Source organism: Bos javanicus, chromosome 3 (assembly GCF_032452875.1).
Source record: "Bos javanicus breed banteng chromosome 3, ARS-OSU_banteng_1.0, whole genome shotgun sequence".
In the NCBI taxonomy this organism is placed as follows: Eukaryota; Metazoa; Chordata; class Mammalia; order Artiodactyla; family Bovidae; genus Bos; species Bos javanicus.
In genome coordinates, this window is record NC_083870.1 from 94,007,907 (window position 1) to 94,027,987 (window position 20,081).

At 39.8% G+C, this 20,081-nt stretch overlaps 1 protein-coding gene across 1 annotated transcript in view; it reads left to right on the top strand.

Annotated features, from left to right (window-relative positions):
* The first annotated feature begins 16,216 nt into the window (after positions 1-16,216).
* Positions 16,217-20,081, top strand: part of TUT4 (terminal uridylyl transferase 4) — a 156,950-nt gene continuing 153,085 nt past the window's right edge. Inside the window, exon 1 of the mRNA XM_061411956.1 lies at positions 16,217-16,235. The gene's annotated coding sequence lies outside the window, so the exon portion shown is untranslated. The remainder of the gene's footprint in view (positions 16,236-20,081) is intronic.

Here is a 20,081-nt window from a genome sequence, read left to right on the forward strand (position 1 = left end):
GTTTTTCTATTCACACAGATGTTCTCCAAACAGGATATATTACAGTTGATATGATTTCCACTCATTAAGTTGCAGTCAGTTTCTAGGGAACACTTCCAGATCACCTTGGCATCTTGTTTTGAGTGTTTCCAAACTTCTCTGACAGTTTTACACACAGGCTCTTAGTTTCCTACAGATGTTTAATTTCACTTATGGAGAGTGGATTTTATTTCAGGGGCAACTTTATTCTCTGTCTTTTTGAGGATGCCTCATTGTTTGTCATCAAGTATCCAGAGAATAATCTAAGGCTGTGGAAATTCAAAGAGAAAGTTGAAGTACAGTGAATTAACTCTGATTATTATGTACATAGTGGTGGCTCAATGGAAAGAATCAGAGAGGTTTTGATCTTCTGGGGGTATGTGACTCTGGGCAAAAGGCTTTATCATCCTGAGCTTCATCTGTAACCTAGCCTTTAGAGTTGTGGTTAGCAATAAAGATACTATATGAAAAATCCTTAGCGTGATGTAGGCACTCAATGAAAATAACTTTTAATATTTATATTATTGACAGAATCTGTTTTTTCAAAAGTTAGGGAGTATTTCCTCAGAACCAAACTCCCTCTCCAGTTTTTTAGAACAGTAATTTTGTCATGATTTAAAAATAGTAATATATGCTTATAAAAAATTCAAGCAATACAGAAAAAAATGCCAGGAAGAAAGTAACATATCACTCTTAATTCTAACACTCAAAATAACATCTTTAACTTATGGTGAAAATCATTCTGAACATCTCTATATGTATTTATACTGGATAATTGGCATAGAGAAACCATTTAAAGGGCTCACACTAAGCAAGATGTTTTAAATAAAATATTTAATTAAAAAGCCTTATGGAAGTTAATTTAACAAGTAAAATGACTAATGGATTTATGAATAAGTTATAAAAGATTATGAAAATAATTGGAGTTATTTTTATAAACTACACATTTTAATGTTAAACAATATTGACTATTGTCTATTAAAAAGATGATCACTAATCTATACTTCTCCCATCTCCTCTCCTACACCTAATTTTTGTTATTCATTATTTTTACTATTGGCTTCTCTGGTGCTCAGTGGTAAAGAATCTGCCTGCCGATGTAGGAGATGCAGGTTCAGTTCCTAGGTCAGGAAAATCCTCTGGAGGAAGAAATGGCAACTCACTCCAGTATTCTTGCCTGGAGAATCCCATGGACAGAGGAGCCTGGCAGACTACAGTCCACACGGTTTCAAAAGAGTTGGACACAACTTAGCAACTAAACAGCAATAATTTTTACTTTACCAATATTTATAATATATACATTTTAATTTACAACTATAATTCCTCTAATTGTTTAGGCTAAGTTCTAGATTTAAATAGATGCAATTTTCATCACCAATATTTCATAATAACTTCTTTTATTTACATTCATGTTTTGACTTGCTGGATTTCAGCATCAAGCTTTTTTTTTTCAAGAAGGATTCTAGATTCTTTAAATTCTTTCAATTTTAATAATAGTTTTAACAACTTTAAATTGTTAAAGCACTTGTTATTTTTTTATTTCTCTGACAACATAGTTGGGTAAAATATTTCTGGGGTTACACTTTCCCTCAGAATGACATAAACTTTTGCTGTGGACAAGTCTGATTTTATTCCTCCTTATAGGTAACTTGCTTTTACTTCTTGAAGAAAGAATTGTTTCTTCATCTGTGAAATTCAACAATTTGATCAGGATTAATCTATCTTTTGATAGTATCACTAGAGAATTTTGAAGAAGGCAATGGCACCCCACTCCAGTTCTCTTGCCTGGAGAACCCCATGGACAGAGAAGCCTGGTAGGCTGCAGTCCATGCTAAGGGTTGGACACGACTGAGCGACTTCACTTTCACTTTTCACTTTCATGCATTGGAGAAGGAAATGGCAACCCACTCCAGTGTTCTTGCCTGGAGAGTCCCAGGGACGGGGGAGCCTGGTGGGCTGCCGTCTATGGGGTCGCACAGAGTCGGACACTACTGAAGTGACTTAGCAGCCACAGTAGCAGCTAGAGAATTTATTATGTTCCTGTAATTGGCTGAGTGAACTTGGGTTAAGACCTTGTCACTCTCTGGGCCTCATTTTCCCCAAGTGAGGGAGACAATGAGTACTTTCAGCTTTGGCAGTCTATGCTCCTCTGATTGAATTTGTGAATGAGCAAGCAGGTAGTTTTTCTTTTGTGGCCTGTTAGGAAAAAGATATGTAAGGACTGAGTTGAAAGAGCTGCTTCTGGAGGTTATTGCAGGACTTCAGGTTCTTGTGGGGAAATGGACTAGAGCACTAGATGGTCCTTTTCCATCCCTAGAGTGAATAACAATGCTTTGATATGCATCTGTGACTAGGGGCCAGTTGGCTAAAGTCTGATGTTTCATAGAAGTTTAGAGTAGGAATGTATCTTTAAGCCCTTCTACCCAATGCTTTCATCTTACATATTAGCAATCAGATGCTCAGAGAAGAGGTATGGCTTGTACAAGGTCACACAGTGAGTTAGTGGCACAGCAAGGACCGGAATTCAGACTTTGTAATTCTCAACCTATACTTTCTTCTCTGCAGTGCAGTATGATGACGAAACTTAGAACAGGTCTAGACCCAAGATGAACCCATTATCTTGGCTCTGCCTCGCCATTGTCAACTGACACCAATTGGTCCTCATTTTAGTGGGAACATCTGGGCACTTAGGGGCTTCCCTGATAGCTCAGTTGGTAAAGAATCCGCCTGTAATGAGAGAGACCTGGGATCCATCCCTGGGCTGGGAAGATCCCCTGGAGAAGGGAGCAGCTATCCACTCCAGTATTCTGGCCTGGAGAATTCCATGGACTATACAGTCCATGCGGTTGCAAAGAGTCAGACATGACTGAGCTACTTTCACTTTCCTTTTCCTTGGAGGAAAAGTGACTTTCACTCACTTCACTTCACTCTGGACACTTAAAATGAGGGTGAGGAGAAAGATGAAACTTAAAGATGTCCTTCTTTTTCATCAATTCCTTTCAACTCCTCAGTCAGTTCAGTAGCTCAGTCATGTCCGACTATCTGCGACCCCATGAATCGCAGCACGCCAGGTCTCCCTGCTGCCACTGCTAAGTTACTTCAGTCGTATCCGACTCTGTGCGACCCCATAGACAGCAGCCCACCAGGCTCCCCTGTCCCTGGAATTCTCCAGGCAAGAACACTGGAGTGGGTTGCCATTTCCTTCTCCAATGCATGAAAGTGAAAAAATAAAGTGAAGTCGCTCAGTCGTGTCCAACTCCTAGCAACCCCATGGACTGCAGCCTACCAGGCCACTCTGTCCATGGGATTTGCCAGGCAAGAGTACTGGAGTGAGTTACCATTGCCTTCTCCGCCAGGCCTCCCTGTCCATCACCAACTCCCGGAGTTCACTCAGACTCACGTCCATTGAGTCAGTGATGCCATCAAGCCATCTCATCCTCTGTCGTCCCCTTCTCCTCCAGCCCCCAATCCCTCCCAGCATCAGAGTCTTTTCCAATGAGTCAACTCTTCGCATGAGGTGGCCAAAGTACTGGAGTTTCAGCTTTAGCATCATTCCTTCCAAAGAAATCCCAGGGCTGATCTCCTTCAGAATGGGCTGGTTGGCTCTCCTTGCAGTCCAAGGGACTCTCAAGAGTCTTCTCCAATACCACACTTCAAAAGCATCAATTCTTTGGCACTCAGCCTTCTTCACAGTCCAACTCTCACATCCGTACATGACTATTGGAAAAACCATAGCCTTGACTAGACGGACCTTTGTTGGCAAAGTAATATCTCTGCTTTTGAATATGCTATGTAGGTTGGTCATAACTGTCCTTCCAAGGAGTAAGCGTCTTTTAATTTCATGGCTGCAGTCACCATCTGCAGTGATTTTGGAGCCCCAAAAAATAAAGTCAGCCACTGTTTCCACTGTTTCCCCATCTATTTCCCATGAAGTAAGGGACCAGATGCCATGATCTTCGTTTTCTGAATGTTGAGCTTTAAGCCAACTTTTTCACTCTCCTCTTTCACTCTCATCAAGAGGCTTTTTAGTTCCTCTTCACTTTCTGCCATAAGGGTGGTGTCATCTGCATATCTGAGGTTACTGATATTTCTCCTGGTAATCTTGATTCCAGCTTGTGCTTCTTCCAGCCCAGCGTTTCTCATGATGTCCTCTGCATAGAAGTTAAATAAGCAGGGTGACAATATACAGCCTTGATGTACTCCTTTTCCCAACTGGAACCAGTCTGTTGTTCCATGTCCAGTTCTAACTGTTGCTTCCTGACCTGCATACAGGTTTCTCAAGAGGCAGGTCAGGTGGTCTGGTATTTCCATCTCTTTCAGAATTTTCCACAGTTTATTGTGATCCACACAGTCAAAGGCTTTGGCAAAATCAATAAAGCAGAAATAGATGTTTTTCTGGAACTCTCTTGTTTTTTCCATGATCCAGCAGATGATGGCAATTTGATCTCTGGTTCCTCTGCCTTTTCTAAAACCAGCTTGAACATCAGGAAGTTCACGGTTCACGTACTGATGAAGTCTGGCTTGGAGAATTTTGAGCATTACTTTACTAGCATGTGAGATGAGTGCAATTGTGCGGTAGTTTGAGCATTCTTTGGCATTACCTTTCTTTGGGATTGGAATGAAAACTGACCTTTTCCAGTCCTGTGGCTACTGCTGAGTTTTCCAAATGTTCTGGCATATTGAGTGCAGTACTTTCACAGTATCATCTTTCAGGATTTGAAATAGCTCAACTGGAATTCCATCACCTCCACTAGCTTTGTTCATAGTGATGCTTTCTAAGGCCCACTTGACTTCACATTCCAGGATGTCTGGCTCTAGGTGAGTGATCATACCATCCTGATTATCTTGGTCGTGAAGATCTTTTTTGTATAGTTCTTCTGTGTATTCTTGCCACCTCTTCTTAATATCTTCTGCTTTTGTTAGGTCCATACCATTTCTGTCCTTTATCGAGCCCATCTTTGCATGAAATGTTCCCTTGGTACTCTAATTTTCTTGAAGAGATCTCTAGGCTTTCCCATTCTGTTGTTTTCCTCTATTTCTTTGCATTGATCACTAAGGAAGGCTTTCTTATCTCTTCTTGTTATCTTTTGGAACTCTGCATTCAGATGCTTGTATCTTTCCTTTTCTCCTTTGCTTTTCGCTTCTCTTCTTTTCACACAAGCTGGAATCAAGATTGCTGGGAGAAATATCAATAACCTCAGATATGCAGATGACACCACCCTTATGGCAGAAAGTGAAGAAGAACTAAAGAGCCTCTTGATGAAAGTGAAAGAAGAGAGTGAAAAAGTTGGCTTAAAGCTCAACATTCGGAAAACTAAGATCATGGCATCTGGTCCCATCATTTCATGGCAAAAGATGGGGAAACAGTGGCTGACTTTATTTTGGGGGGCTCCAAAATCACTGTAGATGGTGACTGCAGCCATGAAATTCAAAGATGCTTACTCCTTGGAAGGAAAGTTATGACCAACCTAGACAGCATATTAAAAAGCAGAGACATTGCTTTGCCAACAAAGTCTGTCTAGTTAAGGCTATAGTTTTTTCAGTGGTCGTGTATGGATGTGAGCGTTGGACTGTGAAGAAAGCTGAACGCCAAAGAATTGATGCTTTTTAACTGTGTTGGAGAAGACTCTTGAGAGTCCCTTGGACTGCAAGGAGATCCAACCAGTCTGTCCTAAAGGAAATCAATCCTGAATATTCACTGGAAGGACTGATGCTGAAGCTGAAACTCCGATACTTTGGCCACCTGATGCGAAGAACTGACTCATCGGAAAAGATCCTGATGCTGGGAAAGATTGAAGGTGGGAGGAGAAGGGGATGACAGAGAATGAGATGATTGGATGACATCACCCACTCAATGGACATGAGTTTGAGTAAGCTCCGGGAGTTGGTGATGGACAGGAAGGTCTGGCATGCTGCAGTCCATGGGATTACAAAGAGTTGGACGTGACTGAGCTACTGAACTGAACTGAAATGAACTGAACCGAACCATGATTGTGCAGTATGTTAATATTAAAGAAAATTTAGTACATATAATTTTCTATTCCATTCATCTATAAATTTAACTTGAAATTAGACAGTTAAAATGCAAAATAATACTATATATTATTCATGGGCACAAATATGCACTGAAAATATAGAGGAGTGAAAAACACCAAAATCACAGTGGTGAATACCTTGAGATTCTAGGGGAGGAGATGAGAGAGGTAGGCAACTGAGGAGTATTAGGGGATTCAGTATTTTATTTCTTAAATAGGCCTTGGGAATAGAAGTATTTGTTACATTGTTTTCCTATAATTTTTTGGTATATTTGAAATATTTCATTAAAAATTAAATATATAGTTCAATGTCAAATTGAACAACTGTGATAAGGACTTACCCTCTTCCTTTATGATCAGGAACAAGAAAAGGATGCCTACTCATGCCACTTTTATTCAACAGAGTTTTGGAAGTCCTAGCCTAAATATCAGACAATAAAAAGAAATAAAAGGAATCCAAATTGGAAAGGAAGAATTAAAACTCTCACTGCTTGCAAATTACATGATACTATACATAAAAAATCCTAAAGGTGCCACCAGAAAACTATTAGAGCTCATCAGTGTATTCAGTAAAGTTACAGGGTAAAAAATAAATATACAGGAAACTGTTGCATTTCTATACACTAACAATGAACTATCAGAAAAAGAAATTAAGGAAACGATCTCATTTACCATCTCATCAAAAAGAATAAGATACATAGAAATAAATCTACATAAAACGGTAAAAGACCTGTACTCAGAAAACTATAAGATGCTGATGAAAGAAGTGAAGATGACATAAACAAATGGAAAGATATATTAAGTTCTTGATTGGAAAATTAATACTGTTAAAATTGCCATACTACCCAAGGTTTTCTACAGCTTCACTGTAATCCCTGACAAAATACCAATAACAAATTTCACAGAACTAGAACAAATAATTTAAAAAATTGTATGGAAACACAAAAGACCCGAATAGCCAAAACAATCTTGAAAAAGAGTAACAGAGCTGGCAGAATCACACTCCCTGATTTCAGACTCTATCACAAACCTATATAACCAAAACAGTATGGTACTAGCACAAAATAGACACGTAGATCAATGGAACAGAATAGAGGGCCCAGAAATAAACCCAAGAGCTTATGGTCAATTACTCTGTGACAAAGAAGGCAAGAATATGCAATGGAGAAAAGAAAACCTCTTCATTAAGTGGTCCTGGGGAAACTGGACGACTACATGTAAAAGAGTGAAGTAAGATCATTCTCTAACACCGTACCCAAAAGTAAGCTAAAAATGGACTAAAGACCTAAACGTAAGACCAGAAACCATAACACTTCTAGGGAAAAACATAGGCAGAGCATTCTTTAACATAAATTATAGCATTTTTTTTTGGATTGGTCCCCAGTAGTAAAGGGAATAAAAGCAAAAATAAACAAGTGGGATCTAATTAAAACTTAAAACCTTTTGCACAGCAAAGGAAACCATAAACAAAATGAAGACAACCAACTGAATGGGAGGAAATATTTGCAAATGATATGATCATTAAGGGGTCACTCTTTTATATGTAGTTGTCCAGTTTCCCCAGGACCACTTAATAAAGAGATTTTCTTTTCTCCATTGCATATTCTTGCCTTCTTTGTCACAGAGTAATTGACCATAAGCTCTTGGGTTTATTTCTGTCCAAAATATATGGACAGCTCATACAACTCAACTTAAAAAAAAAAAAAATCCTAATCCAATTTTAAAAATGGGCAAAAAAAAAAAAAGAGAGCAGGAGAACTGAATAGACATCTCTCCCAAGAGGACATGCAGGTGGCCAACAGGAACATGAAAGGATGCTCAGCGTCACTATTATCAGGGAAATGTAAATCAAAACCACACTGAGATATCACCTCACACCTGTTAGAATGGCTATTATTAAGAAGAATATAGATAGCAAATATTGGCGAGGAGGTAGAGAAAAGGGAACAGTCACACACTATTGGTGGGAATTAAATTGGTGTAGCCACTGTGGACGGAGAAGGCAATGGCACCCCACTCCAGTACTCTTGCCAGAAAAATCCCATGGACTGAGGAGCCTGGTAGGCTGCAGTCCATGGGGTTTCGAAGAGTCACACATGACTGAGAGACTTCACTTTCACTTTTCACTTTCATGCGTTGGAGAAGGAAATGGCAACCCACTCCAGTGTTCTTGCCTGGAGAATCCCAGGGACAGGGGAGCCTGGTGGGCTGCCGTCTATGGGTTTGCACAGAGTCAGACACGACTGAAGCGACTTAGCAGCAGCAGCAGCAGCAGCCACTGTGGAAAAGAGTATGGAGGTTTCTTAAAAAACTAAAGTTAGAACTACCATATGATCCAGCAATTCCACTCCTGGGTATAAATTCGAAAAACAAAAATACTAATTTGAATAGATACATGCACATCAATGTTCATGGGAGCGTTATTTACAGTTGCCAAGACATGGCAGTAAACTAAATGCCCATCAACAGATAAGTGGATAAACAAGGTGTGGTGTATGTATATACAACAGAATATTTGTTCTTGTGTTGTTTTTCAGTCGTTCGGTCATGTGTCTGACTCTTTGTGATCCCATGCACTATAGCCTACCAGGCTCCTTTGTCCAAGTGATTTTCCAGGCAAGAATACTGGAGTGGGTTGCTAGTTCCTTCTCCAGGGGATATTCCTGTGTTTCCTGCAGCTCCTGCAGGGCAGGTGGATTCTTTATCACTGAGCCACTGGGAAGTCCACAATGGAATACTATTTAGCTATAAAAAATAATGAGAATTTTGCTATTTGCAACAACATGAATGGACTTGGAGAGCATTATGGTAGTGAAATAAGTCAGATAGAAAAATGCAAATACTGTGTGATATCACTTCTAGGTGGAATCTAAAAATATAACAAACTAGTGAACATAACAAAAAGAAACAGACTCACAGATATAGAGGACAAACTAGTGATTATCGGTGGGGAGAAGGAAGGGGGTGGGACAATATAGGGGTAGGGGATTCAAAGGTAAAAACTACTACATATAAAAAAAGTTATATAGGTATATTGTACAACACAGGGAATATAGCCAATATTTTATAATAACTATAAATGGGGTACAAACTTTGTGAATCATTATGTTGTGCACTTTTAACTTATATAATATTGTATATCAGCTACATTTCAACAAAAAAAACTAATCATAAATAAGGGGAAAAAATATGACTCTGGCTACAATAGAGAATGAATTGAATGGGGGTTGAGAATAGAAGCAAAGAGATAAACTGGGAGGCTGTTACCATAATCTAGAGGAGAGTATATGGAGTCTAAACCAAGACGATGGTGGTGGGAAAAGTGAGAAAGGGAAAAATAGAAGACCTATCTTAGAAGAAGCTATCTTAGAAGAAGGAAATAAAAGAAACAATACTTGGAATATGATCAGATATGTGGTAAGTAAGATTCAAGGATGATGACTCCTCTGAACTATCTCACAAATGCTCTCTGTACATTCACATCATTTGGCATTTAAGCAAATACAGAATGCTATGGTTGTTTTGCTTTTTGTGTTTATCTTTTGTCTCCTCGACAATCTCTTCTGTGGCTCAGATGGTAAGGAATCTGCCTGAAATGCAGGAGACCTGGGTTCAGTCCCTGGGTCCGGAAGATATCCTGGCAAAGGGAAAGGCCACCTACTCCAGTATGCTTGCCTGGAAAATCCCATGGACAGAGAAACCTCGTGGGTTACAGTCCAAGGGATCAAAAAGAGTTGGAAACAACTGAGCAACTAACATTTTGTCTCCTTGATAGACTGGGAGCTCATTGAGGGTAGAAACTCTTTTCTTTTGACTCTTCCACACCACCCAATCCCTTACCTTGTGCCAGAGCTTTTGAGAAAGGCTTGGTAGGAGCTGGGGAGGTGCTGAGTGGGATGGCTTGGGGCCAGAAGCAATAATATTCTGATGCTCTGGGCAAGGCTGTTGAGGAAATGGGAATCCTCTGGCTGGCTGGAATCAGAGGAGCCTTTGAAGAACCAGGAAGGAGAACTTGGAGCAAGAGATGAGTTGAAATCTGGTATAGGAAAACAAGCTCAGGAGATTTTGATAGCAAGGAAGGGATTACTAGAAATGATTCAAGAGCAGAGGGGAAAAAGGTGGTGTGCATAGAGGTCCCTGTAAATTGTCTTGGTTAAGACACTGTTCTTCAACTGTTTGCTTGGCAGAGCAACAACCCTGATTCTTAATGGTGCATTGGAAATACTTACAATACTAATGGGTTATTTGCTAATTTGATCAGTTCTAATCTATCATAGAGCCTCCTGAAAGCTAAGTCACTAAAGTGAAGCAAAAGTCACCCAGTTGTGTCTGACTATTTGCAACCCCATGAACTATACAGTCCATGGAATTCTCCAGCCAGAATACTAGAGTGGGTAGCCGCTCCCTTCTCCAGGGGATCTTCCCAACCCAGGGATGGAACCCAGGTCTCCCACATTGCAGGTGGATTCTTTACCAGCTTAACCAACAGGGAAGCCCAGGCCACTAAAAAAATCATATTAAAAATGAATTATAGCACTTTATTCATTTATTCAGTAACTTATTCAAAAGAGTTTTTTTTGAGCACCTGTTATCTTATACATTCTGTTCCAAGTGCTGAATTATGAAACTTCTGCTCCACTGGAGAGACAGTGATTAAGTATTTACAAGTGTGATAAATGACACTGAGAAATTTACCATTTTATAAGACCGTATAACAGGAAGGTCTAAACTTGTCTCTGGGCCAGGGAGGGCTTTCTTCAGGAGTGATGTTTAAGTTGAAGCCTCAAGGATGAGTAGGAGTTAGCTGGATGATGAACTGGAAAAATGAACGCGAAGAGACAGTGGGAGTGGCATTGGCATGTGGGGAGGCCCATAGGCCTTAAGAGCCCAATGTTATTCAGAGAACTGAGAGGTATATCTTGACTGGAGCATGTTGTATGGGACATGAGACAAAGCTGAGAGACTGCTGGAGGCCAGCTCATCTAAGACTTCATAGTCACGTAGGAGTATTCACAGACCTTCTTGCTGGAATGGCTTTGTTCTGGTACTAGAGAATATACAGAATTGAATCAGACTTTTAAAGGACTTTAACCCTAGGCCTTAAATAGCTCATCATGTGGGTAGAACCACTCTACTAATGACAGTGCAGCATGATAAATATGATGATAGAAGTAAGAAGAGATGTTCATGGGGATTCACAGAGCAGCCACTTAACGAAAAAAGTATCTCATCATACTGCCTTTTATGTTATGGCATATTGTCTCCAAACTCATATTAGAACAATCAGTTGTAGAACTAAGTTTAGTTTAGTATTCTTTTCAGACACACAGAAAAAATGGTTTAGCCACTTAGGCAATCAAACAATTTATAGTATAGTTCTTGCTTATGACCTATTTCTTCCCTTTTCATAAACTCTCACTATTCCTTTAAGACTCTGCTGAACTGTCCCCTTTCTGCTTTACTCCAGATTGAGTCAGAAATCTTTCCCTCTGTGTCCCTGAAGAATCCTGGTATATAATCTATTATAATATATTCTTTTCATTTTCTGTATCCCCACTAGACCTTTTTTTTTCCAAGTAAACTTCATAAGTAGAGATTTTGTCATGCTCATCCTTAAACTGGTCATTCGACAAATATTTATCAAACACCCACTATGTGCTGGTCATCAGGTTGAGTGCTGCATATTCAGTGATAACCCAGATAAGACTCAGTCCTTGGTCTCACAAAGCTTCTAGTCTAGTGCAGAAGGCAGATAAGTAAAGGGGCAAGAACAGTAAGTATACAAACGCTATGATAAAGAGAATGCAAAGTGCTGTGGGGAGCTCAGAGCAAGGGCATGTAAATTACTTGAGCGGGGGAGGCAGGGGGCGGGAATAACTATGGTTTGCAGAAAGAATGGCTTCCCAGGTGGTTCAGTGGTAAAGAATCTGTCTGCCAAGGCAGAAGATAAAGAGTTCAGTCCCTGGGTTGGGAAGACCCCTGGAGGAGGAAACGGCACCCCACTCCAGTATTCTTGCCTGGTAAATCCCATGAACAGAGGAGCCTGGTGGGCTACAGTCTCCAGATAGTGGGACAAAACTAAGAATGCACACATGCACGCACGCAAACTGAGAACTGAAGGATAAGCATGAGTTAACAGGGCAAACTGAAGTCATGGTTCCAAAGCTGAGACACAGAGAGTACAACACATTCAAGAAACTGAAAGAAGTTCATAGAACAGTGGAGTTTTGGGGCAGGTAGAAGTGATTAGGTGGAGGGGTGATAGGGGAAAGGAGGGAGCAATTAGAGATCAGTGCTCAATATGATGGTGTACACATAGAAAGCACTATGTAAATATTTGCTAGATGAACGTCTCATTTGCCTGAGAAAGTGAGACCTTTGGGAAAGCCAAGTTCGCGAGCAATTATTTGTTCTCTTGTTCTCTAGGAGACACTGTACTGGGTGAGTTAAAAGCCTGGTTTCTGATACCAACTACTTATATTAGTATCCTGGCTTTGACAATTAGTAGCAGAGGTGACCTAGACAAATTACATAAACTCTTTTGAGTCATTTATTCTTATCTGTAAGTTAGAGATGATAATAATACTTCATATGATTGTTGTCAAGATTAAAGTTAATATTTGTAAAGCATTGGAACAGAGCCTAGAACTAAGCACTGTGTGTTGGCTGATATTATTCCTCCATTCATCAAAACATTTAATGAAGGACAGAACTGTGATAGAGGCTGTGAAAATAAGATGTGGCTCCAGCCATGGAGGAGGACCATAAAGTCTGGTGAGGGAGAAGATTCATAAATAAGTAATTACAATACAATATGATCAAGCAGCGTGATAGCAGTAAGTGCTGAAGAAGAGGGAGAGACTCATTCTCTCCAAAGAAGCCAAAAAAAAAAAAAAGACAAGGGAAACTACAGAGGGGAGGATGCATTTAAGTGGGTGAAGAAGGAACAGTTTGCCAGCAAAGAAAGGCAATAGAGTTTATCATGCCAAGGAAGTACCATATTGCAAAGGCTTAGGAGGATGCAAGCCTAAGGCATGTTTAACAAAGGAAAAGGGGCCCTAAAAATCTTTTATGTTCCAAGGTCTATGCCTGACACTTTTTTAAAGTTACTTCTTTTACTTTTCATAAGAACTATTACCAGTGTACCCACTCTACTTGATACTCATACAGAACCTACTGCAGCACTTTATGTATACAAACCTTATGAAAACTGTATGAAATAGGTATATTATTATCCCTGTTTTACAGATGAGGAAACTGAGGCAGAAAAAGGTGAAGTACCTCAATCAAAGTCATATAGCTAGGAAGTGGCAGAGCCAAAATTCAAGCCTGTAGTTTGACACCAGAATCTGTGCTCTTCACCACTAACCTATTCTGCACCCCCAACTCCCACCCACTAGTTGATGATTTTGATCTGTGATAGTTATGGAAATTAGATATCCAACCTAGTTGGAAGTGCTTGTAAAGTTAGAGTTGAAGGTCACTTCTGGGAGAAAAGTGTGTGAACTCTCTAGTATGTGCAGTCTGCACAAGACTGTACATAAAATTGCTTGAATATAACTCCTTCCCCTCTCTGACTTTCACATTTGCTTTAGCCAGCAAATATGGGTTAGGGGTAGGGTGGATACTCATTGAATTACACAGGATGCCTCAAGCCATACATGTTTCTCTGGGGGTCCATTTTAAACTTGGATCCTCCAACCAGCAAGTTGCTCTCTCTGGAAACAAAAATGTTTAAAATACCCCTTTCACTGGAGGGGTGGACAAAAGTGCACAGAAAATGCAACACAGACAAGACACATGACAGAAAATTAGGATTTTATCTAGAGCTAGGCAGAGCCATATTAATTCACAAAGAGTAACATTTCAGGGGACAATCAAGAATAATAAGAGAGAATTTTGCAGGCTTATTGGAGGAAGCAAGCTTCCTCAGGAATATGATCCATTAAGATTGTACTTAAAGTGAACCTTGAGCCAATACAGTTATGGAGATTTAGATTTAGGGCTCCAGGCAGAAGAGAATTTATAAAATTTGGATAGTGCCGAAAGGAAAGTCTAAAGTGATTCTGAGGAATTCACTTTGCTTAATAGTTTCCCCTAATTTTCTTAGAAAGAAGGAACTGAAGTTTAAACCAGAACCTACTAAACCACCTTTGAAGATCATTAAATAGATTTATCTGTAAGTCAATGGGCGGTAAACTGTACATTTCCATTTTAGAGCATGGACTTGGTCTTTCTCAGTGAACCCTTTTGTGACCTTTGTAAAATCTCCAGTTAAAGAATCCCTCTGTGTATGTCCTATAAATAGCAATCTGGACCTAAGTTGACGTGTAGTCAAAACTCTATCTTCCAGAGTGGACAAAAAAGAGAACACTTCTTTTTAGTCTGAGTGTAATATATAGAACACAAACTTCTAGACAACTCCGAGGATGTTCAGATTTCTCCGTGTGTGTGAAACTGCTGGAGAGCTGGGTTCTGGAGAGGTGGAATTTATAGCAACATTATGTCCCAGATTTTTGAGGACAGCTCAGATTTCAAATATCCTATCTTGTTGCAATTATAAGTATGCTTATAAACTTGCACTCTCATGTATCCTAATTTGAATAGAGGAAAATATGGGCATAATGTAACTGATTCCTTCTTGGACTTTACAGTCAAAGCTATGGTTTTTCCAGTAGTCATGTACGGATGTGAGCATTGGACCATAAAGAAGGCTGAGTGCTGAAAAATTGATGCTTTTGAACTGTGTTGTTGGAGAAGACTTTTGAGAGTCCCTTGGACTACAAGGAGATCAAACTAATCAATCCTAAGGCTATGGTTTTTCCAGTAGTCATGTATGGATGTGAGAGTTGGACTATAAAGAAAGCTGAGCACTGAAGAATTGATGCTTTTGAACTCTTGAGAGTCCCTTGGACTGCAAGGAGATCCAACCAGTCCACCCTAAAGGAGATCAGTTCTGAGTGTTCATTGGAAGGACTGATGTTGAAGCTGAACCTCCAATACTTTGGCCACCTGATGCAAAGAGCTGACTCATTTGAAAAGACTCTGATACTGGGAAAGATTGAAGGTGGGAGGAGAAGGGGATGACAGAGGATGAGATGGTTGGATGGCATCACTGACTCAATGGGCATGAATTTGGGTAAACTCTGGGAGTTGGTGATGGACAGGGAAGCCTGGCATACTGTGGTCCATGGGGTCACAAAGAGTCGGACATGACTGAGCAACTGAACTTAACTGAAAGGAAATCATCCCTGAATATTCATTGGAAGGACTGAAGTTGAAGCTGAAATTCCAATACTTTGGCCACCTGATGCAAAGAGCCCACTCATTGGAAAAGACCCTGATGCTGGGAAAGATTGAGGGCAGGTGGAGAAGGGGGGGACAGAAGATGAGATGGTTGGTTGGCATCATTAACTCAATGGACATGAGTTTGAGCAAACTCCAGGAGATAGCGAAGGACAGGGAAGCCTGGTGTGCTGCAGTCCATGGGGTCACAAAGAGTCAGACATGACTGAGTGACTCAACAACAACAATGATAAGTATAAGTAGCAGAAGGAGGTCATCTTTGGGTTAGAGGGATAACAGTGCTCTTTAAAGAGTATTCCTTGGTAACAAGGTGAAAGAAAGCTGTCTTAGGTGTAAAAGAGGCTGGGAGAAACTCCTGCAAAACTGAGACTGTGGGTGCCATTTGGACAGAACAGAAAAGTCCGAGGGAGAGAAGTCTGGGGACAAAATAGAGAGATGCAGCTCCTAGTTAAGGTCAGCTGTGTCCCTGTTGAAGAGGAGGAAAGGGCTGAAAGTTTGAGAAAACAAGGACAAAGAGGGAAAGGGAGAGCATTAATAGAGAATTTAAGAGAGAAACTTAAGACTCAGGAGAGTGAGGAGAGAGGAGAAGATTAGGAAGATCAAGAGCAGAAAAATGGAGTGAGAATGGGTAGTAGGGAACTAGAGTAAGCAAGCGTATGTGGGCCAGAGAGACAAAGGGGAATCTCAAGATATCTCTCAAGGTTATAGATGCCTGGAGGGCCCTTGGAGGAGTGTAGGGAGAGATCTAAGGCTGGGTAAGGATTCTGGAACTGGACCAAGGGTTGTCTAAACAAGAAAAATTCAGAGCTGCATATAAAATCTGCTTGAACTGCTAATCCCTCCAAGGATCTCTTTGACAGTCTCCCCTCCAAAACTGTAAGTGATCTTGGGTCATATTCTCTGGGGAACTTTGGAAACGCAGCAAGATTTTCACTGATGTTGCCTAACCTTTAGGTAATCTCTGTCTAAAATATTGTTGATGTGTAAGGTAGGGGTACTTGACTATTTAGAAGGTGTGTTTTCAGACTCCAGGGGGATGTCAAAGTAACTAAAGTGTGACAAGTCCCCCCCTCCCCAAATCTGGCACTCCTGTGTTTTTAGTCAGTATTTTTTTTTTTTTTTTTAAGGAAACTGTGTTTGTGGATACTATAGCCTTTATTCAGAGATTCTGAGAAACCTGTCATTTTTAAAGCCTGAAAATATTTAGTTTGTTTTCTCTCCCACATAGTAGGGAAGTAGAATTTAGGACAGATCTTTTAAAGTAATTTGGTAATACACATCAGGAAGCTTTAAAATTTTAGAAATCCTCCATCTTAGAATTTTCTCTGAGGAAATATCTTTTTTATTTTTAATTTTATTTATTTTTGCCTGTGCTGGATCTTCGTTGCTGTGTGGGCTTTTCTCTAGCTTCAGCAAGCAGGGGCTCCTCTCTAGTTGCAGTGCACGGGCTTCTCATTGCTGCGGCTTCTCTTGTGGAGAACTGGCTCTAGGGTGCTTGGGCTTCAGTAATTGTGGCAACGGAGCTTCAGTAGTTGCTCTGTTGCATGTGGGATCTTCCTGGCCCAGGAACTGAACCCGTGTTTCCTGTATTGGCAGGCTGATTCTTTACCACTGAGCCACCAGGGAAGCCCTGAGGAAATAATATTATAGTGCTTTATACATTAATGCAAAAAGCATTATTTAGAATAGAAAAAAAATTAAAAGTAACTTAAATGCCTAACAATAAGGGACTGGTTAAGCAAACTATGACACCTTCTTTTATATAAAATTTTACAGCTGCTAAAACTGTATTTACAAAGAATTCTTAACGATGTGGAGAAATACTTAGGATAAAACCAGTCAATCTTAAAGGAAATCAATCCTGAATAGTCCTTGGAAGGACTGATGCTGATGCTGAAGCTGAAGCTCCAATCCTTTGGCCACCTGATGCAAAGAACTGACTCATTGGAAAAGAGCCTGATGCTGGGAAAGTCTGAGGGCAGGAGGAGAAACGGGTGACAGAGGATGAGATAGCTGGATGGCATCACTGACTCAGTGGACATCAGTTTCAACAAGCTCCAGAAGATAGTGAAGGACAGGGAAGCCTAGCAAGCTGCAGTCCATGGGGTCACAAAGAGTCAGACACAACTTAGCAACTGAACAACGACAAAACATTAAACAAAAAATATATTATGTGCAAAGTGTGATCTCAACTGTTAAAATGCATTAAAAAAAAAAAGGCTGAAAGGAAATATGCCCAAAAGTTGTTTAGATTATCTTAAGATAGTGGGGTATGGTCTATTGCTATTGTTATTTTCCTCTCTGTATGCTCAGTCACTCAGTCGCGTCTGACTCTTTGTGACCTCATGGACTGTAGACCTCCATCCTCCTCTGTCCCTGGAATTCTCCCAGGCTAGAGTACTGGAGTGGGTTGCCATTTCCTTCTCCATTTTCTTCTTTATTTTTTCCTAAAATTTCCAGAGTTTCTGAAAAGAGCATGTAATTCTATAATAATCAGAAAAAAAAAAATGATTTCATTTTAACAGTTTAAGAAAACAGGGAACTATTGGGTTGGCCAAAAAGTTCATTGGGATGAAATTTTAACTTTTCACCCAACCCAATATTTACAAACATAAAAGTCATTTATTAGAAAATAATTTTAGAAAAGATTTAGGAGTTGTAAAATGCACATTAAAGGAAATAAAGCAAAATTGTTAAAAGAAATAAAATAAAACTTTTACTTTAAAAATTGATTTTTAACTTTTATTCTATGAAAAATAAAACTTAACCTCTGAAAATGCAAATAGTTATGAAGACTATATAGCAACATGAAAAATGCATATGATTTAAGGTTGAATGAAAATAAGACAAAATTATTAAGATTACAACTATCCAGTCTAACACTTACATACAGCTCACAAAATACAGTAGGCACCCAGTCAAAGGAATTTCTGTATACATATAGTGGCTAACACTTGAACCTTTCCACCTTTGCACTCTAGCCCTTTGCTTTTTCGTTTTAGACATGTATTTCTGACGTGGTTTACTTCTAGATTCTGCCTTGCTCCTGCCAAAATACATTCAGAGACAACTTTTGGTTATGCTTTTCCAAATCTGACCTAGTCTCTGGTACTGGGCTATCAGCACAGGCCAGCTGTCTTATCTTGAAGAGCTGTTTTTTTTTTTTTTTTTAAAGAAGAAAGACTGTTATGAAATCCAGTATATGAAAATGCTAACAGTACTGTAGTAGAATTATCCACAGTTCATGCCCCCTTTCTTTAGGTTTGAGACTTTGCAATGTGGTTATGTGAGGTCTATAATAAAAAATATTCAAAGTTTGAATTAAAGACACTTGCCAGGTACTTTCAGAGGTAATTGGATTCCCCTCCCTTTTATGATTTCCAAGGATGGATATAAAATTGATAAACCATTAGCCAAGAGGATACTGGGTCTGAGATCCAAGCTGGGTCAGAGAAACTGTTCTTCACTTTTTCTCTCCAAAGGAGACTCTGCACAGCCAAAACAGAGATATGGGAATATCCAAAGCTTTATATACTCCCCAAAGGCTGTAGGAACAAGTCCAAGCTCTTTAATGTGTGTGTGTGTGCTCAGTCAATTCAGTCGTGTCAGACCCATGGACTGTAGCCCGTCAGAATCCTCTGTCCGTGGGATTCTCCAGGCAAAAATACTGGTGTGGATTGCCATGCCCTCCTCCAGGGGATCTTCTTGACCCAGGGATGAAGCCCATGTCTCCTGTGTTGCAGGCAGATTCTTTTACTGCTGAGCCACCCGGGAAGCCTACACTCTAAAATGGTTCCCCAAACCTTTCACTATCTATTGCCATTCTATTACTTCCCCAACTTTATCTCCCAGTAGTCTGCTAACCTTTTTCTTTCTTCCTTACCCTATACAACATCCAACTATTTGCCATTCCTTAAACACATATTCACTTTTTTCATTTTTAAAAATTGATATATATAATTCATATAGTAAGAAGCACAAAACTTAAGTGTACCACTTATTGGTTGTTCACAGATATATACACATGTGTGACCACCACCCAGATCAAGATCTAGTAGATTTCTAGCACTCTAATATGCTCCCCTGTACCCCTTTCCAGTCCATATCTACATCCTCACACAGAGATAACAACTATTTTGACTTCCATCAACAAAAATTAATTTTGTCTGTTCTTGAATTTTTAAAAATGGAAATATACCATATGTATTCTTTAAAATACTCAGTTTATCTTAATGTTTCCTCTGCCTGAGAGTGAAATGTTAAATATCTGTCATGTGCCAGTGCTTTCCCATTCAGCAGACATTCCTAATTCATCATTTAAAAAAAACCGTTCTATTTATTTGGCTGTGTTGAGCACAGGATCTTTAGTGTGACATGTGAACTCAGTTGTGGCATGTGGGACCTAGTTCCCTGATCAGGGATCAAACCCAGGCCCCCTGCATTGGAAGAGCTGAGTCTTAGCCACTGGACCACCAGGGAAGTCCCCATCACTCTTTCTCATTGTCCCTAGACTGAGTTTTTAGGCTTACTTTCTAAACTGCATACCAGCAGTTGCTCCTGGTTGTTCAGAGCTGGTGATAGTGAAACCTCCCTGAATAAGAACAATCTCTTCTACATGAGAACTTTTATCTGTACCATGAACAACACATCTTAATAAACCATTTAGGTCTTGTTATTCTAACACTGTACACATGTTACATCTTTCTGATCTGTCCCTTTTTT